This window comes from Petaurus breviceps, unplaced genomic scaffold, assembly GCF_028583685.1.
Source record: "Petaurus breviceps papuanus isolate PSGF00001 unplaced genomic scaffold, PetGlider_PUasm1.0 37, whole genome shotgun sequence".
In the NCBI taxonomy this organism is placed as follows: domain Eukaryota; kingdom Metazoa; phylum Chordata; class Mammalia; order Diprotodontia; family Petauridae; genus Petaurus; species Petaurus breviceps.
The window spans coordinates 95275487-95300870 of NW_027186296.1; the positions used below are offsets into that span (position 1 = coordinate 95275487).

The 25384-nt window shown below is 38.0% G+C and overlaps 1 long non-coding RNA gene across 1 annotated transcript in view; it reads right to left on the reverse strand.

Moving 5' to 3' along the window:
• Positions 1-1771: 1771 nt before the first annotated feature.
• The window catches only part of LOC138168675 (uncharacterized), a 60536-nt gene continuing 36923 nt past the window's right edge, over positions 1772-25384 (reverse strand). The window contains exon 3 of the long non-coding RNA XR_011170178.1: positions 1772-2026. This is a non-coding gene — a long non-coding RNA (uncharacterized lncRNA). The remainder of the gene's footprint in view (positions 2027-25384) is intronic.

The window sequence follows — 25384 nt, forward strand, 5'->3', positions numbered from 1 at the left end:
AAAATTTTTGTATTAATTAATGGGGCCTCAAAAGTAGTTTCAGTTACATAAATAGGCGAGGTACTTAGTGTGGGAGAGAGCAATTTCTGAAGACATTACAAATGGCAGTGATGCCAAGAGATCAAATATTCCTAGATTGATAAAACTTCTAGTGATCAAAATCCTTGAATCAGTCAAGATTCCCAGGTTCTAAGTTCAGATCTGCCGCTGATTCACTTTATGACATTTAACAAAAGCCTTCCCATTTTTTAGTTTCCTAATCTTCAAACTAGGCATGACTTGAAATGAATAAAATATTGTGCTCTAAGTTCGCAAGAATAATATTTTAACATGACTACTAAAGTTTTAATTAAAAAAATAAGACCTCCTATGTCTTTACAGGCAGATAGAGTAATACTGTTTACTCTGTGTGGGGTCTTCCTAAAATCTCTTAGATCTCTTATTTGTATAAAGGTGAATATTTTCCCCATTTCTTGGTCAAAATTCCTGTCAAGTGCCTGAAAAACAAGTATCTGGAACTTAGTAATTTGATGGAAATTCTTCACAATACACATATGTCTTAGCAAGTATTTTAAATGAGAATTAAATTTAAAGGCAGTTATTTTAACTAGTGCATTGGGGACTGGCTATTAGTCAAACAACATGCCAGTAGCCAAAATCAATATTCTGCAAGATATATCAAGGGAGGCTCAAAAATGTCAAGTTACAGTCTCTGATAGGTACAGTCATAAACCATTCTTCATCAGACAAAGGTAAATACATGCAAAGGAAGAAGCAGAGTCATTGAAGTTCCTGGGGACTTGGAGAGGGCTGAATCATGAGGTTAGAGATGCCTGGAAGCAAACCAGTTCCTCTGACTTGCCTCATTTCATCCTGACAACAGAAGCCCACTTTGTGAATGTTTGTGAGTGTGTGTGATGTCGCCCTTCTGAACAGCACACATATTGATCTCATAAATATCAGTTTTATATCAGGGCTTTAAAGAGCCCTGGGCTGTATGGATTGGACCTTGTGCTTCTGGAACCAAGCCCTGAAGTTTATTTTGATTGCTATTCAGCTTTGCTTAAGTGAAACAAATAACTATCCGGACCTCGGAAACTTGCTCTGTGAATAGAGCTGAGACTCACAGCCTGTTTTCCTTGACAGAAACAGGTGGGATGTGGAGACTGACTCTGTTTTCAGGAATCAGAAAGAGGTAAGTGGCGAGCAGCACTGAGAGATTCATCGGCTTCTAAATTTGAAGTCTCTTGCTTTGAGTACCTTTTTGGTTTGGGTGTGGTTGGCAGAACTTTCTTACCAAACTAACTGCTTCTAGAAACTTTCTGGAACAGCCATCCTGTCTGTTAGCTAAAGAAGAAACCAAGCAAGTGTAATCTCTCCTCACCATCCATTCTTTTTGTTCTCTAATATAATAATTGTTTGCTATATAATTTTTACCAGTATTGTGGAGGAGTTGATCCTATTCTACAGGCTGCCTTAGTATCCCAGTTGAATATAACAGCCTTCTTTTCAGGGATATTATTGAACCTTCTCTTTTAATTACATGACTTGGATCTAGTTGTATTTCTGATACACACCCTTATATATAACCATCTCATCCACCTGCTTGAGGTAAATAGTAAAGAACGCTGATTTATTGACTATATTACTGCTTGGGTTCTTCTCATAAAGGAGGATAGGCTGGGAAAACATTTTTAGGCTGATAAAATTTTAGGACTTGTTTGACAAAAAAAGAACTAATTCTTACCTTTTCAGTGACCATGCAGTTCTTGCCTCTGTGATAGAATCCCCACAACTTATTGGCATCTCTCTCGCCTCGAGTTTCATAATGTCTGAGCAAGGTCTATGTCTCTGGACAAGAGTATTTTCAGATTTCTGGCTCAGGCTCATTGTTTCTTCACTGTCTAAACTCCCATTGACTTCTCATAGATGAAGGGAGCAGTCTTTAATTAATGAACGTTCCTCTCACATACCAGAAATCTCCAGCATAGATTTATTTTTGATGGTATTCACACACTTTGATGACCTTCAAAAGGAAAAAAAAGTCAACAGGAGAAAGAGGCAGTATAATGTCCTATATTAATATAGAATCGTTCCGGTGGGCTTATTTTTTTATCTAAAACAGAATGTTGATGTGTGTCGGTATGAAGGAGTGTGGGACATTAAACAAAGGTAGAATGGAAATTCTGTTGGTTTTCCTCTTTCTGTTAACATGGAAGAGAAGCAACATGGTGCAGTTAATAGGGAGATAACCTCAGTCAGGAAGACTACCTTTAAAACACATACCAGTTGTGTGAACTAGAGTAAATCATTTAAACTATTGGTGCCCTGGACAATTCTCTAAGACTGTAAATTGCAGAGAAGGAGCTAATTCTCATCTGAGAGTTCCCTATATCACTGAAACCACAGGACCAATCCCTCTCCCTGTTAACATGGAAGTCTCTAGAGTTCAGTTGGCTTCTTTCTTCTCTTCTGTCATTCCTTTGATTGAAGAATTTTTTTCAATATTTTTGTGCAGTTCTTAGACTGTTACTTTTTTATATATAGTTTGTTAATGTATATATTGTCAGATTTTACTATGTCTACAGGAATAGATATTAGAAGATAAGAATTGATATTTTTTTTGTACCAAAAGTAAAAATATACAAAAAGTAAATGGTGCAAAATATTACTCATGCAACAAATATTTAATAAGGGCCTAATATGTGTAATGCTTTATACTAGGTATTGGAGGAGGGAAAAAGAGAAATAAGACATGGTTCCTTCCTTCAAGGAGATTGCGATCTAGTAGGGATAGAAAGCTATATAGTTATAATACAAAACAAAATATTGTATAAATACATTATGCTATAAGATTAGATGAGGTAGATGAAGGATCTAGTAGTGGTAATGTCATGTAAATAAATATAATATGGCATAATGTATTATAAATTTATAATAAGTATATATCAAAAGCATAATTAAAATAGACTTGCAGTCACTATGGATTGGAAAAAATCAAGGAAGGCTCTAGGGAGGAGGTAACATTTGAGCTGGGTGTTTGAGCATGGGCTTGGTAGGTTGAAATACAAGACTGAAGATATTACAGAAAATAAAGAACAGAATTGTGAAGGTACAGAGGCTAGAGGTAATGGGAGAAAGGGAAGAAGTATGGCAGTGGTAGTAGTAACAAGTAATAGTAGAAGTGGTGGTGGTAGCGGCCACTGTTGTGTCCTCTCACCTGACCCTGGCACTCGAGGTTCTTCTGAATGCCCAACCTTCTCATATAGACTTCTTAGAATCCCTAGCTTTCTTCAAGTCTCAAGTTCTTCCTCCTACATGAGGCTTTTCCTGTGCACCCCCCCCAGTCCCCTCACACCCCCTCGCATGCTCCCCCCCACTGCTAGTGCTTTGACTACCAAAAAAAATTTACCTTGCATTGACTTTGCACCTGTTTCACATTTAATTACATAAGTATATTTTATTTCCCCCAATAGAATATAAGGTCTTTGTGATCGGCAACTGTTTGTTTTTGTCCTTTTATCACCAATGCCCAGAACGTCTGTCAAATAGTATGTGCTTAATAAATGTTTGATGATTGCAATATTACTGTTTTCATTAACAATGATGATGACCTTATACTGATATGTATGCATAACCCCAAAACTTTTGTAGTAGCTACAATACCAGCAAAGTCCTCTAACCTTCAAGTCAACAAATGGGCTGGAAATTAAAAAAAAAAACTGTAACCCTTAATTTATTCCCTAACACTATATGTATACACACATATGTATGCATATACATGTACACTCATATGTGTATGCACACATATGTGTACACATATAGTGTTAGGGAATAAATATACACATATATCTTTATGTATTTATATTTCTGTTTGAATGGCCATTTCAAAGAATTAAAAGAAAAACAAGTCTTTACTGAGTACCTATTATGTGGAGAGATATGAAATAAATCTTTTAGGAGACTTAGTACTGACCTTCAAGCAGTTTATCATTTTTCTCAGGTTAATAATCACAGAATCAGAGATGTTTAGATTTGGAAGGGACTTCTGATTGGTCTAGTTCAACCTACCCCCATAAAGAAATATCCTGAACATGGTCATCTAGTCTTTGTCAACAAGTGGAACTTTTTTTTTTTTACACTTGTACAATTTAGAGCTGTAATAGACCATAGAGGAAAATCTAGTCCAATCCTCTCATTTTACAGATGAAGAAACTGAAACCAATAGAGGTGAAATGACTTGACTTAGGTCATAAAGGTAGTAAGTAATAGAAACCTCCTTTGAACCCGGGCCTCCTCACACAATACCCTTTCCACTATATCACACTGCCTGCCTTCTGGGTTTTCTTCTAGAGTTGCTAATAATTCTTATCTATGTCTAAGGACATGTAAATTATTCAACTGTCTTTTCTAGTTTCTGCAACCTTGAGATAGACTCAGTTCTGAATTGGATAGTGTCTCTTAATTGAAAGTGCACATTATTATGTACCATGGTCAACCTCGTTAGGAGAAAAATGTCTATAGACTATAAAGCATTACATAAATGTAAACTATTATTATCACTAAAGTCATAAGAAAAGAAGCAATGTGATCCAGTAAGTAAAGCCTTGGTTTGTTCAAGTCCAAGCTGTATCATTTATTTATGAACTCTTTGATGTTGAGCTGTGTCTTTACCAATCTGGGCTCTAGTTTCTCCATCTGCAAAATAGAGATGATAATATTTGCAATATCTAACTCATACACTTGTAAAAGTCAAATGAGATAACATAAATCACTGTGTAAATGGAAACTCTTTTTCTTTTAAAAAGAAATACTTTCCCCAAGAAGACAACTTGACCACTGTGGTCCATCATAGCCTCTTAAAAGGGCATTAGAAAGATATTATCTTGCATACTTAGAAGTAGAAATAACCTTGTTCCTTCAAAGCAGTCAAACAGCCTGATCAGGTGTCCAGAAAGTTTTCTTTGGTAGTAAGCAAGTAATACCAACAATTTTAAAAGGTCTTTTAAAATAGGACAAGATGCAAATGAGGCACATTTGCTATTACACCTAGAAGAAAGGACTATTGAAAGAAAAATCTAATCGTATGACTGTGGCACTTCATGGAGCAAAGAATGAATTTACCGGAGAGCCTGGCTTTATCACTTTCTTTTGGATTGCTGCCATGAGTCCTTGTGGTTGGTGAAGCTGTCATAAGGAGATCCTTTTGGTACTACTGGTAATAAACCCCCTTGGATTTAGTTAAAGGCAGACTTGACATGCAGAATTCCATGGTGGAATGGATTGTGTTATAGAAAAGCTGCAGTGCATTTTGTGAATTGAATGTACTCTGAATGCAGAAGTTTGGAATGATATAATTCTTGTGTTTTGAGAGTATTGTCTTGCTCGTGATTCTATATAGTGAAAAAAGTCAGAATTATAACCTAATCTTTTGTTGGAAAAACAATACAGTTATTAGTAATGTTATTAATGATTATGCAATGTCCTTCCATCAATTCCACAAAGATTTATTACATATATACCATGCTAGGTGCTTGGGGTGCAAACATGATATCACAGTCCATGTCTTCAAGGAACTCTACTGGGACATGTGACATACATTCAAATAAGCACAAATAAGAATAACACAAGGTAAAATGTGACAGGGACAAATAAAAGATCCATACAAAGTCCTTTAGGAGAATTTGAACAGGGAGAGATCATTTTCAGCTGGCAGAGATCAGGGAAGACTTCATGGATGGAGTGTGTATGAGCTAGACCTTAATGAAGAAGCAGGTTTTCAACAAATGTAGATAAGGAAGACATTGGGACAAGCTTACATAAATGCACAAAGAAAGGAGAATACAAAAAAAAAGTAATTAACCTAATCTAATCCAACCAGTATCTACTAAGTACCTCCTGTGTTCTAGGCACCACACCAGCATCTGGGGATACAAAGAAAAACAAAGGAAAACAAAATCCCTCTTCTCAGGGAGCTTACATTTTCCTGGAGAAACCAAATATGTAAACACAGAAGTACATGTGTGATAACTTGAGGAGGGACAGAGCACCAACCACTGACCACTGGATCCAGAACTTTCCAAAGGAGGTAGCAATGAAGGAAGGGAAGAATTTTAAGGGTCAGAGGGGAGTCATGTATTCCAGGCATCAGGATGGAGGGCAGCCTGAATAAATGCACAGAGTGGGAGACAGAGTGCTGAGCTTGAGGAACAGCAAATAGACCAGTTTTGCTGAAATATAGGGTGAATGGGGAGGAGTAATATGCAATAAGTATGGAAAGGTGAATAGATTGTGTAGAGCTTTAAAATATCAAGCTGAAGAGAATGCATTTACTTGGGAAATGAAAGGGAACTGTGGTCAGGCTGCATTATCTGATCTAGTGTCCATTCTAACTTTCTCATTCTTCTTCACTTCTCTTCAGCCTTTGACACTGTTGGTTACCTTCTTCTCCTTAATACTCTATTCTTTCTAGGGTTTTGTGACACTCCTCTGTTCTGGTTCTTTCACCCCTCTGACAGCTTCTTCTCAGTCTCCTTTAATGGATCTTCGTTCAAGTCACACCCACTAACAGTGAGTGTCTCCTTTCTTATTCCTCTTCCTCTTCACTGTTTTACTTGGTGATCTTATCAGCTTCCATAGATTCAATAATCATTGTGATGCTGATGATTCACGGATCTGCTTTATCCAGTCCTAACTTCTCTGGTAACATCTGATCTCACATCTCCAACTGCCTATTGGACATCTCAAGCTGGATGCCACATAGACATCTTAAATTCAACATATCCAAAATGGAACTCATCTTCCCCCTCAAATCTTCTCCCACTTCTAACTTCCCTATGGCTGCTGAGTGTCACAATATCCCTATAGCCTCCCAGTTACCCAGCCTTACAATCTAATGGTCATCCTTGACTTCTCACTCTCTCTCACACAAACCTCTACCCCTATGTCCAATCAGTTGTCAAATCCTATTGTTTTTGCCTTTATAACACCTCTTGTATATGCCCCCCTTTTCTTCTACCACTGCCACGCCCCCCCCAACCTTTGTGAGCCTTTATAAGCTCATACATGAACTATTGCTATAACCTGCTGGTTGGTCTGCCTGCCATAAATCTCCCCACTTCAGTCTATCCTGCACTCAATTGTCAGTGATCTTCCTGAAGCACAGGTGTGACTATGTTATACCCCACCCCCAGCCCTAATCAGTAGACTCTACTTGCTCCTTATCACCTCCAGGATCAAGTAGAGAATCTTCTGTTTAGTATTTAAAGCCCTTCATAACCTCTCCAGTCTACTCACCCCTTCCCCTGTCCCTACCACCCTCACCCTCCCATACTCTTTGAACCAGTGACACTGGCTTCCTTGCTATTTCTTGGACAAGACACTTTGAGTCCAGGTATTTTTACTGACTGTCCTTCATTCCTTGGAATGATCTCCCTCCTCATCTCTGCCTTTTAGCTTCCCTGATATCCTTCAAGTCCCAGGTAAAATCCCACCTTCTACAGGAAGCCTATCCCAATCTCCCTTAATTCTAGTGCCTTCCCTCTGTTGACTATTTCCAATTTGTCCCATATATAGCTTGTTTGTACAAAATTGTTTACATGTTGTCTCCTCCATTAGATTATGAGCTTCTTGAGAGCAAGAACTATCTTTTGCCTTTCTTTGCACATACCTCTCCATGCTTAGCCTAGTGCACATGGCAGACATTTAATAAATAGTTATTTACTGACAAAACAAAACACTCAGAATTGCTCCTGTAATAGAAATAATGCACTTATGCTGGTCCATATATATCTTGCCTTATTTATTCCCTTTTTAAACTTAAGACACATTTTTGAAGTTAAGGTCACTAGTTATTCCAAGGACAGATCCTACATCCTTGGCCTTATTAGTAGCAAGTTCAAACCATCAAAGCTGACCAGTTTCAACTTAGAGAAAATCATATGTGGGATTGTGGGATAAAAATTAGGCTGAAAATCAGGAACCTGTATTCTGGTTCTGTCACTAACTGGTTATAAGAGTCTTGGACAAGTTTTTTGCATCTGTTTCCTCTTTTGAAAAATGGAGATGATATCTAGTTCACAGCCTCACTGTAAGAATCAAATAAGATAAGGAACATTATTATGAACCCTTATATTCAACATGTGATACAATGTAATTCATTAATATTTCTGATCATACTACTTATGGGGAAAATTTCATTAATAATTAATTTCTACAAGCATCTTCTTTCCTAAAGCAATATCCACAGAAAATGCCTGATATGATTTTATATCAAAAATCACTTTAAGAAAAACAATGTAAAATTTATTAAAATTCATTAAAGTTATTTTTTTCTATTTTACAGGAAGCTTTTGTAAAGATCATTTTTTTAAAAATCTGTCACAAATAAAGTGCGTGGGGTGGTGGTGTGATTGACCCTAATATACTTGGCCAGTCTCCATCACTGAATGCTATGCTGAAGTGGTGGTCTTTGTGTCTTTCTCATTGTTATTCTTTGGTGACATAGTCACTTGAATGCTCAAGGAGTGGAAGCAGCAGCAGTATTCAGCATCAAGTCAGTTTCAGCTCTTGAAATTTGAAAAGCAACCACTTGGAGTTCATTACACATTTCTACTCAACACTCCTGCCTTAACATTGTATTGCATAAGAATTCTAAATTCATTTTGGCTGCGGTACAAGGGCTGTTTTCTGCCTGGATGCCCAGGTCTCTCTTTCTTTCCATTGTCTCTGGGTGGTGTCCAGGAATAAAGGATACTTAACATTAAAAAAGACAGAATTGTTTGCAGTGAAAATACTTCCCACTAACTGGTGCTCTCTAGAGGTTTTATAAACTCCAAATGTCACTTCCTCTGGAAGAGCATAGGCATATATACTTCTGTACATCATAACTGGAATTGTTATTTGTTTATGTTGCTTTATCTTTCCCTTTCCCATTATTTACATTCACCATCCATGAAGATATTTAGAAAAAGAAGGAAATTCTTAATGTGAATCCTTCATCACAACTGTTATTTCCAAAGGCTTCATTACTGGTGTACTTGGCACCTTCTGTTTTATATGTGAACATAGAAACCATTCCTCGAAAGTCTTATGGAATAGAAGTGGGTTGGTATAGTATTGTGGGAACAGCACTATGTTGGAACCAGGCAACATGGGTTCTAATTTTGACTCAGTCACTTACTAGCTGAATTACCTTGGACAGGTCACTAAACTTCTTGGCTTCTCAATGTTTCTACTTAAATTTTTTTTAAAAACTTCAAATTATCTCAAAGGTCCTTTCCAGATCTAAAATTCTATGTTCAACTCTATAATGTGCAAATAAATAACCTTTTAATCTAGGACACATTTGGGTATTTGTGTTGTTATGAGAACTACTAAGACTTCAAAGTCACTGTTGCTAAGCTTTTTTTTGTTTTTTGTTTTTAATGAGACAACACCAAATATTGTATAGAAGTGACAAATGTGATTGGAAGTTTTATGGATATCAAATTTTGTATCATTTTTGCTTAAGAAGCAGCAACCTTCTGAAATGATTACTGGCTTTGAAATCAGAAGACTGAGTTTTAATCCTGTTTTCATACACTTTATTATTTATCAACTGCCTTGATGTTGGGCAAGGGATTTGCCCTTTCTGAGACTCAATTGCTTCATCTGTAAAATGGGAGAAATACTTGTATGCTTAGCTCATGAAACTGATGCATGGAAAGTGATTTGTAAAACTCTATATGAATGTTGAGTTCTTTAAAAGTAAAGCCAAAAAAAAGTATATCTATCCTTCACTAGAAGGACATATGCTTATCATCTAAAAAAATTCAAAGTTATTTAACAATTTCTTTCTCTTGTGTTTACTAACTGACCATAGCATATTTGTGTTGTTAGGGGACACATCTTCTATGGTGCTTTGTTTGGGACATTTTTTTTTTCCACAGGGAGAAACTAATCTCCTGGCGAAGATCCATCCTAGTATTAGCCTTTAATGCTTTTCTCTCCCTCCTTCACTCTAAATCATTATTAAGTTTATTACTTCTTTTTTTTCTTTTGCTGGAGAAGATTAATGGCTTTCAATGGGCAGAGGTAACTTCACAGAGCTCATTGGCTCTATAAATAGCACCTGCTGCTAATTCTCCACTGCCTGGTATCTCCCCAACACATCTTGGTCTTTAAACAATTTGTTCAGAAGAAGAGAGCCAAGGGTCACTGTGCACTTTGATATTATTCAAACTGTGTTTTATGGATAGTGGATTTTTCTGCATGAGATTTGGCCTGGCAGGTCCCTAAAGAAAACTGGACGTACCAGCAGCTCCTCAGAGAGGCATGCATGCCTCCCTAGCTGAGTCTGTAATGATATCAGGGAACCTGTTGTACCTGTTGGGGGTGGCGCCTTGCTAATGGCTTTCCCCAATAACTTTTTTTTCCCAGTAATTTCTTTTTGCTCCATATGTTTGAGTCTCAGCTGAACTCTGTTCTAATAGCCTGAGGAAACTGTGGCTTCATTGAGATATAAAGCACCAAAAGGGAGAATGCTGAGGAAATTGCTATGGCAGAATAACTTGTTATTTCAGAAAGAGAAATAAGCCTGTACTATGCAGGGTATAAAAGGGGCTAGTGAGTGAAGTGAGAAGTATTGGTCCTGGAGTTAGAAGACCTGTGTTCAAATCCCAGCTCTAGTACTTATTAACTCTGTGGCAAGAGGCAAGTTGCTTAATATTTTTTGTGATTCAGCTATTTTGTCAGTAAAATAAAGATAATAAGACTTGCACTCTACCCCACAGAATTGTTAGAAGGAAAGCCCTTTATAAACCTTGAAGCACTATGTAAATGTGAGTTATGTTTACAATTGTAATAATTACTATTATCTGAACAATAATGTCTACCAGCACCTAGTTTTAATTTTGTCCAGGTTTATAAAGGTTATAAGAATGGGTAGCTAGATGTCTCAGTGGATAGATTGCTGGGAATCAGGAAAATAGTTCAAATCCAGCCTCAGACACTTACTAGCTGTGTGACCTTTGGCAAGTCCCTTAATCCTCTTTGCCTCAGTTCCCCCATCTGTATAATACACTGGAGAAGTAAATGGCAAAACACTTTAGTATCTTTGCCAAGAAAACTCCAAATGGGGCCACAAAGAGTCAGACACGACTAAAATGACTAAACAACAATAACAACAACAGGGGTTGTAAGGGACAAAAATATATATATCTTTGATCATGTGACTCCTCTGTTTAAAGACTCTTGGAGGCATTTCATCGTCCACTATAAAAAGTCAAAACAGTCTATCATTCCAGACCTTTCACAATCCTGGCTGAGACTCACCTTTCCAACCCATCATGCCCTACTCCCCTCCCTGTAGTCTGTATTCTAACCAAACTGGACTACTCATCATTCCTTTGCTCCTTCCTGTCCCTGTACCATCGTTTATCTCATGCCTTGTGCCCGGCATCCTCTCCTTCCTCCTCCCCCATCCCGTCCCACCACAGGTACGTAACTCTTCTACCACATCCTCCTATAAGTTCTTTCTTGGTCTTCCCAACTGTAATTTTTTCTTCATCTGAACTTCCACAGTCTTTATTTGTGCTTGTTTTTCTTACGCATTTTAACATATCATATCCTACTTTGATCATAGGTGTTTCTATACCCATCTTGTCTTCTTTCCTGAAAGGCAAGTTTCTTTTACAGCAAGTACTTACTATGTTCCAGGCACCATGCTAAGTGCTAACTATAGATACAGATATGGAAAAGTCTCTACCCTAAAGTAAATTACAATCTGATGGGGCAAGACAATCACAAAAGGAAGCTGAAATGGATGGAGGCAGGGGAGATCTCTGGCCCAGGAGACATGATGAAGTTCAAAAAAGAACAGCCAGGTGGGAAATTAAGAGATGGCTTGGATTGCCCTCCTTAAACAAAGGTTTTGGGAAGAGGTCTTCACTCAGTCCTGCAGCGGGGCAGAGGGTACTGATGAAGTATGAGTGCTATGGCTGATTTGACCTTGCAGTATGAAAAAGGTTTGTAGGATCATAATGGAGATATCCAAAGGAGGGTAGTGGAGTCATGCTTCTTTCATCTTCATATCTCTCCCCTATGCCTAGCACAGGGACTTACACATAATAGTTGCTAAGCAAATATTTACCTATTTTAAAAATGGAAACTTTGTAATAATTTGTAATAATAATTTGAAACATGTGTAATAATTAGAGTTAACATAAAGCAGAGAAGGCTATGTGGACATGGGACAGGTGATGAGGAACCTGAATAGTAGTAAGACTCCAACCAATGCTCAAAGAATGGAAAATTTGGCCATCATCACCAAACTAAAACTACAATTAAAGGGAAGCTTCTGGGGGAAGGCGATATTTGGCCTGCCTGTATTCTGCATCTGGTACTTGGTAGAACACGACTGTGGGATAATATACTTGTTATTTGTTTGTTTTCCCCAAGTATCTTGTGATGCTTATGTAATTACCAGGAAGTAATATAATCTGTCTGAGTAGCACACTCTGTTTCAGTGACATAGAAAATGAGACCAATGGAAGCATGATGGACATATCTTGGGCCCACCATACAACTGTGGATTTTAATTCTCAGTGCATGGAATCCCCATAGCTATATCAACTCACTCTTCATTCCTAAATATCACTTAATCTTTACACACAGACACAGATGCTGAGACACAGACACATACAATGTAATCCTTATACTAAGTATGTATTTGATCCATATTTTATTGTTATTTATAATGTCAATATAATAGAATTTTTCTTTAAAAAGTTATTCCAATGCTTCCTTGTAATATGGGAAGTGACATCCTTAAAGGCATAAACTGTGGTAGACATTTTCATCAAGAGGGTCAGAAGGACCTGAATGTAGCAGATTCCAAAGAATAGCAACAAAGAATGAAATCCATTATACGTTAACAAGGAAGAAATGACTAATTATTGAGCCATGGGCAAATTCATAATGAGATGTATATGTATAATTAGACTTTTGACTAGGTCAAAATCAATGCCAAATTATAAGAAAGCATAAAGAAGAGAGGACATTGAATATATTTACAACAGCTCCCTATTTAAACAGTAAAACTTTGAAAAAGGGAAATGGATAAAAAGTAAAGATATTGACTGTTTAGTTATTTTTCTTGGAGAAGTAGTGTCCAAAGTGGGGGCCATGGCCTGGTCCCATGGGAGCTGTGACTTGACCCCAAGGAATGTGTGGAGGATGGGGAAATGAATTGAATCCCATCTTCCCACAATAACCATGGCACACCAACCCTTATTCCTCAATACTCTACTGCTTTGCTCTTCCCTCCCACCCCTTCTCTGCTTCTCAGGCTTCCAAACTTTCCCTTCTGATCTATGGGACAGTTATAAACTAACCTCTGCTCAGACACTCAATGTAGCAACTATGCAGGTATCATTGGGAAAATACCTGTGACCCTCAGCACACCCACCCCCAGACTCCTAGGAGAATAACATTATGGCTCCATCAGGAACCTGGGGGAGGGGTGTAGGCTCTGAGCTTCAGAGGAGTGACTAGTAAGAGCCATTCCCTTTTACTTTGGGCAAAATAGAGTCACACCACTCATCTTATTACAGTATTTTTTCCTCCAAGCCCACCATCTTTCCAAACTTCTTTTTTTTTTAGGATGCCACCATCCTTCTAATTATCAAGACACTCTTGGTGTCATCTTCAATTCATCACTCTCCCTCATCTTATATATCAACCAGTTGACAAACCTTGCAATTTCTACTTTTACAACAGAGATGTCAAACATACCCAAGGTGGGAATGGATATAATGGCAAGCAAAGTAGTACTTTGCTGCTTGTTTCAGCTATTCAAGTGCCTTTCAGCCTCCACTTTGATTGTGTCAAGTCTTTGTTGGACATAGTATAGGTTTGTGTTGCCCTTTATAGGTCTAAGGGAGTTTGGAGACTTTTCTTGCCCTTAATAGGCTTAATATCAACACATGTAGCCCATGTTTGGAGAAGCCTGCCAAAAGAGTGGACAGGAAGGAGCAGAGCAAAGCTCAAGCATGAGCTGGGACAAAGCAGAACTGAGAGACAGAATGTTTGTGATGTCGTTACTCTGTTGTTCTGTCTGTTCTGTGTTGGTGTTACTTTGTCTGTTGATTTGTGTTACTTTGTGAGACAGAAGCACCCTGTCTGTTGTTCTTAGACAATAAGTCTTGAAATAGGACTTTACTACTGTTTATAGAAGTCCTGAAAGAGGATTTTACTGCCATTTACAGAAGTCCTGGGACTTTACTATTGATTTGTGCTTGATTTCTCAGACAGAAGCTTTGTCTGTTGGTTTGTGTTACTTTGTCAGACGGAAAGTGAATTGAGATGATAGTGCTGGCAATGTGTGTAAATACTGTAGTTTTGTTAAACTTTGTCTTCTTAGAAATAGAAACTGCAAAGGGCTTGGAGTGGAGCAGTGTGTATGAAATAGGAGTGGAGAACTGCCTACATGTGAGTCCAGGCAAGATGACCTGGGAGAGCTGCCCACTATGAATCCAGACAAGAGCTGGGAGCAGTCAGCCTGTCCTCCCATGGAGGAGGAGCCTTGAGGTTTGGAAGCCAGTCATGTGTCAAGATGAAAGAGAACTTTACTTGGATACTCTATATAGATTGATGAGATTGTGACTTACTGTGACCTATGGGTGTATGACTTTTGTACTTTCCACTACCCCTTAAAGATAATTGAATTGGCAGCCAGCCTGGAGTTAAGATGAAAGAAGACTTGATTTAGGTACTCTATATTGATTGATGAGATTGTGACTTACTGAATGATATGTTTTGTCTAAGACTATGTGGCCACCTCAGTAATAAGCTGTTATGTTATATTGTTTTGAATGTTGTGCTCTAGTTTTTTTTTAATGTTTTGCTTTCGTTTATTGCTGAATAAATAGAGAGTTCACTATACGATGTGATTAGATCCTTAAAGTTATTTACAGCAGCAGTCCTCAGAATTACTGCTGGTGATTGGCTTTACAATGGGTGAGAAGGAGGACACAGATGACTGGAAGCACTCTCACAGCACTCCTGAGTAAATCCTGAACCAGATTAAAATATAATTGGGAAATACTTAACAAAATAAATAAAAATATGATAAAATACAGATAATGTTAATATGTGGTTTTCTAAGTCAATATGTGCCTGCAGAGATCCTTATATATGGCTTAGTGACCTCATTTCTGTTTGAGTTGGACACCACTGTTCTATGTCTCTGACATCTATCTCCCACTCTCCAGTCATACAACCACTACCATAGTATATGTTCTTATCACTTCTTTCCTAAATTCCCTGCTTTACATCTCTTCACTTTTTTTGATCATCCTCTGACAGTTGCCAAATTTGTTTTTCTAAAATATAGCTCTGACCATGTCACCCCTCTCTGCCTTTCTCAATTAATTCCAATGGTTCCCTATTGACTCTAGAATTAATTATTATTACACCTTCACTTCATCTCCATTCATTCATTTTCTTCTAAAACAAACAGCTTTGTAATTCAACTGAAACTATTCTCTCCAAAGCTATAAATGGTCTCTTAATTTTCAAATCTAATGGTCTTTTCTCCCTCCAACTCCTCACTCCCATTTACCCAGCAACTATTTGTTGTCATATCTTGTCATTTCTATCTCTGAGACATCTCTCATTTTTATCCCTTTTTCTCTATTCACACAGCTACCATAGACCCTCATTTTCTCACACCGGACATTGCAATAGCCATCTGGTTTGGTCTCCCTGACTCAAATCTCTCCCCACTCCAGTCCATTGTCTACTCAACAAGTCAAAGTGATCTTCCTAAAGCATAGATGTGACCACGTAACCATCCACATGCACACAATAAACTCCAACTTGGGGCATCATGTTTATCATTTCCCACCAGTTGCCTTTCTTGGATTTTTTAGTTTATTTTTATCTTCAGCACTTAGTACAGTGTCTGACACATAGTAGGTGCTTAATAAGTGTTTGTTGAATTTAGCTGACTAAATGGGAAATACCTACTTCCCCCTCCCCCACTGTGATTTATTCAAGGGATTTGCCTGGAATAATCTGTCTAGAAGCAGGCCCTGTTTTCCTTGAGGAACATCACCTTCTGAATATGGGCTTTGTGGGCAGCAAGAATGATTTGGGAACTGTGCATTTTAACCCTCTGCCCTCACCATTCTACTGGTTAACTTTCCAAAAGTCCAGAAGTAGGCAGCAGCAGGACACAACTCTATACCATATAGCATTGTCCTCAAGTAATATCATTCTGCAATAACATCGTTATAACTTTATAACCAGTCCAAAGTCTACAGAAATGCCGTAATGCTCTGTTGTAACATCATCATGTTTGTAACATTTTTTTTTGTGGAACTACTTCCAGTGTGATTATTTTTCACACTGTTACGTTTTCTAAGGATCATCGGATGATTCTGGGCAGAATAGGCCTTTGTAATAATAAATAAACAACTGAATGGGGGCCAGGAGACCTGGGCTTGAGTACCAGCTCTGTTTTTAGCTCATCATGTAAATTTGGTCAAGTTTCTTCATCTAGGCCTTAGTTTCCTCATCTATAAAGTGAATGCATTTGAATACATGATGTCTAAGGTTGCTTCCACCTTTGACACTATGTTATGCTTTCACTGGAACTTGGTTATAAAAGTTGAATCATGTGTTCTTCAATTTTACTTGTCAAAGATACCCGGATCAATACTCTTCCCATGTAAAAAACTAGCCCCCCACAAAAAATCACATTAACATTCTCTATTGTCAATGGAAGGGATGCAATGTGGTATAGTAGATAAGAGTGTTGCACCTGGCATCAGGAAAAAACTGGGCTCATATACCACCTCTCACACAAATTGTGTGACCCAGGGCAAGTCAAAGACCTCTCTGTAGCTCTAAGTTGTTCAGTAATTGGTAGTAGTAGAGGGAATTCCTGCAACTAAAAATCACAGGTCTTTGACTATGTCTGTGGAAGCTGCTGAAATGTTTTGCAGGAGCAGAGCCATAAAATGCCCATGTTTCTTGCACCCATAGAGCTTTTCTTTCTCGGGCTCACTGTAAGATGGGGATTATCTAAAACTTCAGTGTTCTGTTAGGTAAAAATGATAAGTTTGTATTTGAAACTGACCAAGTCTTGGCAATTCAGTTAATGCTCTGAGGGAGATATCGATTCCTTCTATTGTCCTCGGCAGGGCAGTCCATGTGGGGAGTATCTTATTTTGAAGCACTCCAGGTGAGACACAATGCTTTCTTGTCTGAGAAGGCCATGTTTACTGTGCACAGAAGTATCATGTCATCAGTGTGACACCATTGTGCCATTCTGTCTACAAGATGAGCCCAGGGCCCAGCACAGCAATGAAGAACATATGTTTCCAAAGGGAACAAAGACAGAGTACAACTTATTTCCTTCCTGGCTCCCTCCATGAGTTGGGCAGGTAAAGAAAATTGCTTCTGTTTCTAATTTCTTCTGCCAGGTGGACCGAAGCTCCTTGAGATCAGGGATTATTTAATTTCTGATTGTGTGTCCCTAGAGCCTAGCACGTAGCTCGCACATAATAGATATTTAATACATGTTTGTTGATGGATTGATTAATCTGCCCCAGACCTTGGTCTCTCTACTAAAAGCAGGGTAACTGTGACATTACTGACTTACCTAACAGATGATTTTTTTTAGTACATTAGAGGGGGAGAAGTGTTATTATGGATCTGATTCTAACAAAGTAGAAAGAGCTGGTTGGTCAAGCAGAAATGATAGGAGCATAGATTTAGAACTGTAAGAGATCATAAAGGCAAATAGAACCTTGGGAGGAGGTGACCATGCCAATTTTGAGTCTATGATAGATTAAGAAGGGGAACTCAGTACATAGTATCAGATACACTTTAGTCTTCAAGAAACTAGATTTTAAATAGTTCAGAGAAAAAAATTGGTAAGCAATCATGACCTGAAATTATTAATATTTTTTAAAGACTTGGCCTTCCCATCTTACCCAAGCTGGAAGCATAGCAGCCATTCATGGGCTCAATCTCATTACTGAGTGTCGCAGAATATTTGACCTAATATGTTTCTGACCTCAGGTGGTTTGCCCCTCCTTAGGCAACCTGGTGGCCCCCAACTCCTCACCATATTGGTATCAGACTTGGTGTGGACACCTGATGGTCTGTATCCCTACTACAGCTTAGAATGCTCAAGCTCAAGTCATCCACAACTTCATCCTCCCCAGGATCAGGGATTATAGGCATATACCACCATGACCTTAAGTTCTGAAAGGGCAGTTGTTCTCAAGATGTATGGGAGGTTCTCAAAAACAAAATTTTGCCAGGAAAGTCACATATAATGTCAATGAGGAAGAAAAGTCACTGACCAGCTTGGGTTAGAAAGGTACATCTACAAACGATGAAAGAGAAATCAAATCATTTAGGACAAATACAAATGTGGTAAAGCCCTGTAGAAATAGAATCAGGAATGCCAAAGCCTAGGATGAACTGGTTAATCATAAATGCTAAAGACAATAAAAGTAGGATACATGCATATAAAAGAGGAGAAAGAGAAGCCACAGAAAGGATTGGACTCCAACTTGTTTTGGGCAGAAAAGCAGCAATAGATGAGAGAAGACATGTTGTCTTGGCACTAGAGAGCAGAATTCAAAGCAATGGGTGGATGTTCCAAAGAGGCAAATTTATAATTAAGGTGAGGAAAAATCTTCACAATTAGAGCCATCCAAAAGTGAAATGGGTGGTTTCAGGAGACTAAGAAAATCTGTGTAAAGTACTTTGCAAAATTGAAGGTACCAGATAAAGTAAATATGATTATTATGACAGTGGGTTCCTGCTCAGTAGAGACCTTCAAGAAAATTTTAGATGACCATATTTTGATGATGATGTAGAATGTGCTGTTGTTAAGGCATTGACTGGACTAGCTTTTCTTTGAAGTCACTTTAGTTCTGAGACTCCATAATTCTATGATGTCCTTTGAGGCAAGGTAGAGAGATTTGATTATGAAAGAAATTTAGAAAACTGGTTGATTCACTAAATCCAAAGAGTTTTGATTAATGTACCATTACCAGTTTGGGAAAGTCTCTAAGACTGCATTCAAAGGCTCTATCTTTGACCTTATTCTGTTTAACATTTTTTCTGAATGACTGGGAGGAATGTGAGGTTCTCAAATTTGCTGATGATACAAGGTGCAAGGCAGCATCGATATGTTGTGTGACAGAATTCAGGAACCAAAAATATCTCAACAAGCTAGAATGATGGACTGAATCTAACAAGGTAAAATTTAATAGAGACAAATGTAAAAATGGATTTAAAAAAACAAGTAAAGGAGACATGAGTAGGAAATAATTCATATGAGAAAGTCCTTGGAGTTGGAGAAGACTTTATGATCACTAAGAGTCAGCTGTCACAAAAGCTAATGTGATCTCCAGCAATATATCAACTTGTTAGTTGATGATTTAATGAATGGCTATAGATAGTCTAAAAGTTGTGATACTTAGCACCTCTCCCTTTTCTATTACTCTGCCACCATTACTTAGTAAGTAGCAAAGGGCATAGCCCTGAAATCCATTTTCTGTTTTCTTTTGTTATATGGAGTGCTTTTCCCTAAACTTTATCACCTAAAAGGTGCTTGCTGGTCATGAGCTTCTATAGATTCAGCTAGCCTGGTCCTTATACTCTGTACTCTTCCTAGGACTGAACTCAATTGTTTTCCACATTTTACAAGCTTGCCCTTCTCTGGAACTGCAGTTGAAAACCCAGAATTTTCTTCATGCCATAATGAAGTATCAGAGTAGGGTATTTGTGGAGGATGATGGTATTATTGTTGTTATTGTTCATTCATTTCAGTCATGTCTGACTCTTCATGACCCCATTTGGGGTTTTCTTGGCAAAGGTACTGGGGTTGCTTGCCATTTCCTTCTCTAGTTCATTTTACAAATGAGGAAACTGAGGCAAACAGGGTTAAGTGACTTGCCAGGTCACCCAGCTGGTATTTGAAGCCAGATTTGAACTCAGGAAGATGAGTCTTCCTGAGACCTGGCACTCTATCCAATGTGCCACCTACTTGCCTCAACAGTATGGCATTAGATTGCATTGAAAGAAACCTCTAAAGTCTTCAAAAGAAGACACTAGACCCACTGTACTCATCTCTGGTTAGGTCACACTGGGAATATCATCTCTAGTTTGGGCAATGATAAGCTGGTGGCTACAATGGTGAAGGAATCAGAAGCCATGGCATATGATGATTGGTTTAAGGAAATGAGGATGTTTAGGATTAAGTGAAGACTTGGAGGAGACATTTACTGTCTTTCAAGTATTTGAAGGCATATTGTGTAGAAGAGAAAGAGATTAAACTTGTTCTGATTTTACAGGAGATAGATTATATGACCTCTGAGGTCACTCCCAACTCTAAGACTCAACTGTTTTTTTATTTAATTTGCTCTATGAAACCTTTGTAAACTTTCTGAAGCCCACAGCTAATGGGTGAACATTACCAAGGAGTTTCTTATCATAGGGACTGTACAGAAATGGAATGAGTTGCTTTGGGGTGCATAGGGTCACAGCATCCTAAATTTAAAATTAGAAGGGACTTTAGAGTTCATCTTGCTTGTCTACCCCCTCATTTTATAGATGAGGAACCAAATCCAAGAGAAGTTAAATGATCTTCCCAAGGTCACCCAGGTAGTAGTAACTACTAGAGCCAAGATTTGTACTCAAACCCTCTCATTCCAAATCCCAGGTTCTTTTTCTAGTCCCATCATAAATTCCTAGTCACTAGAGAGAGGGCTTTAAGTGTAGGCTTTTTAACCAATTGTCAGAGATATCATAGATGAGATTCAAGATTTGGGACAGATTAGACAACCTCAAAGGCTTCCTTCTAACATAGTTTCTATTTCCTTTCTACTCTGATGTGAACTATGTGATTACTAATTGTTTGACCTTGGGTAATTTGCTCCAAACCTCAGGTTCCTCATCTATAAATGGGGATCATATTTGTACTTACCTTAAAGGGTTGCTATAAAGTTCTAATGAGATAATGGAGAGCATTCTGCAAACCTAAAAGCTCTAATTTGTAAAACATTCACTTGAGAGTCAATACATGACCCTCCTAATTTCATTGGTCCTCTTTGAGAACAAAGGACAAAGGACAGCAATACCTAGCATTTAATCATTGAGTGGGTGTTGCCGCAGACAAAATGAGACCTGAGAATGACCTTAGCTTAAAAAAGACAAAGTATCCCACTGTATCTGAGGCCATTGCCAGTTGTCCTGACCTATGTCTCACCACTGGACATGAATGACTCTGGAGAAGAGAGTGAGGTTGATGACTGCACAGACCTCCCTCCCTAAAATTCAATTTACTTGCAAGTCAAGACATCGCTCTCTTGATGTCATAGGAATGAAGGATGAACAGTAACAATTTATAGAACACTTAAAGGCTTGAAAAATGCTCTATACTTTGTTTCCTTGAATGTTTGAAACAATCTTACAAGGAAGTGATAGTATCCTCCTTTTATAGATGAAGATACTAAGGTTCAGCGTGTTTAAGTGATTTGCCCATGGTCACACAGCTAATCAATATCTGTGGCAGGATTTCCTAGTCCCTTACTCTACCAAGTGGGTTCTATCTCTCATGTCAGTCATAACAGTTATTATGTAAGCTCCTTGAAGGCAGGGACTGTTTCATTTGTGTGTGTGTGTGTGTGTGTGTGTGTGTGTGTGTGTGTGTGCCTATAACTATGCCTGGTATTCTCTATATCCAGTAATTACTCTATTTCTTTTTACATCTTAGCTGAGCTGTTTTTCTTCATTGAGACTTCTGATAGAATCACTCATAAAGCAGTTCTGATTGCTTTTTTTCTACATCTGCTGTTCATATGGGTTGCCCGTGCTAGCTTCCAACTATATTGTAAGTTCCTTGAGGACAGGGACCGTGTCCTTCCATACACATCACAAAAGATAAAATATTTTCACTCTTGAAGCAATTGTTTGTATCCCCCACAAATTAATAGAAATGTACGGATCCATGTTGTGTGTAGCATTAAAAATGGGCACTGCAGAGGATGCAAGACACTCTCCCAGGATCTTGCACACAGTAAATGCTCAGTGAGTGTTTGTTGACTGATTGATTTCTCCTTGGTATCTAACAGAGCATAAAGCTAAACATCCTCCTTTTTTAGGAGCTGTGCAAGTTAAATGCCAAGAATTTATGTAGCTTACAGCAAGTTGTCAATTAGGCTACTTAAATTAATTTTTGGCAGCAGTTAATTGGAACTGGAAGTCTTTTGTCTTTAAACAGCTAATCCAAAACAACAAAATACAATGATTAAGTGTGTTTTAAATAATATTGTTCACAGAATTTAAAATATAGGACTTAATTAAAAATTGGGCTTGTTAATCTTTTTTAAATAGAAATTAATTTAAAGTTTAGAAAGAAAACAAGTCCATGGTTATCTCTGGGGAGTCTCTCTAAGTCCATCCAGTGTCAGGTCAATCAGGATTCCATACATCCTCAGTTCCTCTTAGAATCTAGAGAGTCACACTACCCCATTTATATTTGACCCTTCCTCCCCCCCCCCACCCCTGGAAGAGACCACATTATGAATAAGTCAGTGTGGTCATAGCTGCAAATATATAGAAATGAAAAGAATTACACTTTTTAAAAACTGGAATGGGCTTTAGAGAGTATCTAATCTGCCTCCTTCGCATTTTACAGAGTAAGAAACTGAGACTCAAGTGAAAAGCCTTTAAATCTTAAGTCTAAAGCTGGGTAGTCATTGACTGGGGACATTGTAGAGATTTCTTTATATATGTGTGACTTGTATTAGGTGACCTTTGAGGTCATGTTAAACACTGAGATTCTGTGATTCTATGACTTGCCTTAGGACACACAGTTAAGTTGGTAGAGCTGTCATATACACACCCATTTCCAAATTTCTAGTGCTCACAGATTTCAAACTTGCTAGAAATATATAAATGCTGACCTTTCCCCCAGCAACACTCTATGGGTCCAACAACCTATAAATGCACAATACTTTGGAAGAACAAAATACTGATTCAACCACTTGTTTTTATTCAGCCATTTATTTCTAAAATGGAACTAAAAGCTTCACCCTCAGTTATCCATAGTAATAAGGATCAGAGACAACATCAGAAATTGAATTGTTATTAAGTCATTTTTCAGTTGTGTCTGACTCTTTGTGACCCCATTTGGGGTTTTCATTGCAGAGGTACCAGAGTGGTTTGCCATTTCCTTCTCCAGCTCATTTTACAGATGAGGAAACTGAAGCAAAAGGGCAAAAAAATGAATCTTCATGACTCCAGGCCTTACATTCTATCCATTGTGCCGCCTAGCTGAAAACCATGGGTTAAAAAGCAATATGTTGGTATAGCAAAAAAAATACTAGACCTAAATTTGAGAGAACTAGCTCTTCCATTTATCAGTCACTTATCTCTTCCACTTATCACTCATCACTTAATATCACTAAATTTAGAATACTTAATCTGGAAAACAGGGATCTCTCCTAGTATTTGCCCTACATATCTCATGGGTTTTTTGTGAGGAAAAAATGAGACAGTATACATAGAGGCATTTTGTAATCATTAAGTGCTTTTAAAATGTAAACTATTGTTCTAATTATTTAAGCTAACATTTTCTTTTTTTTAAATGCTTTATTAACTTCTGATTTACATCATTCGTTTCCGCCAGATTTTGAGTTACAAATTTTCTCCCCGTTTTTCCCCTACCCATCCTCCCAAAACAGCAGTCCCACAGGATATCCCCTCCTCCAATCTGCTCTCTCCCATATTTTCTCCCATACCCATTTATGCTTTTCCATTGGATCTCTATGCCTCAGTGCCTGTATATCTTATTTCCTAATTACATGTAAGATAGTATTAATAATAGTATATATATATATATATATACATATACACACACATATATATACATACACACACACACACACACATATATATATATATATATATATATATATATATTTGATTTAAAATTTTTCAATTCCAGATTCATTCCCTTCCCCCCCTGCCACCCACCCCCACTGGGAAGACAAGCAGTTCAGTATAGGTTGTACATGTGTGGCTAATGCAAAACAATAACATAGTAGATATATTGCAAAAGACTGACTATATTTCCATCCCTCCTATCCCAACTTCCATTTGTTCTATTCTCTACTTTGATCCTGTCCCTCTTCAAAAGTGGTTGTTTCCAACTTCCCTCCCCCCCAGCCTGCCCTCCCTTCTGTCATCCCCCCTCTCATCCCCTTCCCCTCCCTATTCTCCTGGAGGGTGAGATCCCCTATTTAGTGTGTATTTCACTCCCTCCTCAAGCCAGATTCAATGGGAATAAGGTTGACCCATTCCCTTTTGCCTTCCTATTCTTCCCCTCCATTGTAACCATTTTCCCTTGCCTCTTCTGTATGAGATAGTTTGCCCCAATCTGTCTCTCCCCATCTCCTCTCATTATATTCCTCTCACCTCTTAATTTCACCTTTTAAGTATCATCCCTTCCTGTTAAATTGGTCCTGTGCCCTCTATGTATACCTGTAAACATATATACACACATTCACATATGTATTCATATGCCCATATACCCTCATATATAGACATATATATATATATATATATTTCTAATCCCTTCAAGTACTGAGAAAAGTTTCATAAAATACATTTATTTTTTTCCATGTAGGAATGTTAATAGTTCAACTTTGATAAGTTCCTTATGATTTCTTTTCCCTGTTTACCTTCTCATGCTTCTCTTGCTTCTTGTATCTGAATGTTTCAGCAAGAATGCTTGAAAGTCCTCTATTCCACTGAATGACCAAATTTTCCCCTGAAACATGATACTCAGTTTTGCTGGGTAGGTGATTCTTGGTTTTAGTCCCAGCTCCCTTGACCTCCAGAATATCACATTCCAAGCCCTTCTATCCCTCAGTGTAGAAGCTGCCAGATCCTGTGTTATTCTGATTGTGTTTCCACAATATTCAAATTGTTTCTTCCTGGCTGCTTGTAATATTCTCTCCTTAATCTGGGAATTCCAGAACCTGGATATAATATTCCTAGGAGTTTTATTTTTGGGATCTTTTTCAGGAGGTGATCGGTGGATTCTTTCAACCTCTATTTTGCCCTCTGGTACTAAAACATCAGGGCAGTTTTCATTGAGAACTTCCTGGAGGATGCTTTCTAGGTTCTTACTTTGGTCATGGCTTTCAGGTAGTCCAATAATTTTTAAGTTATCTCTCCTGGATCTATTTTCCAGGTCAGTGGTTTTTCCCATGAAATATTTCACATTGTCTTCTATTCTTTCATTTATTTGGATCTGTTTAACAGCATCTTTATTTCTCATAAAGTCATTAGCTTCCATTTGCTCCAATCT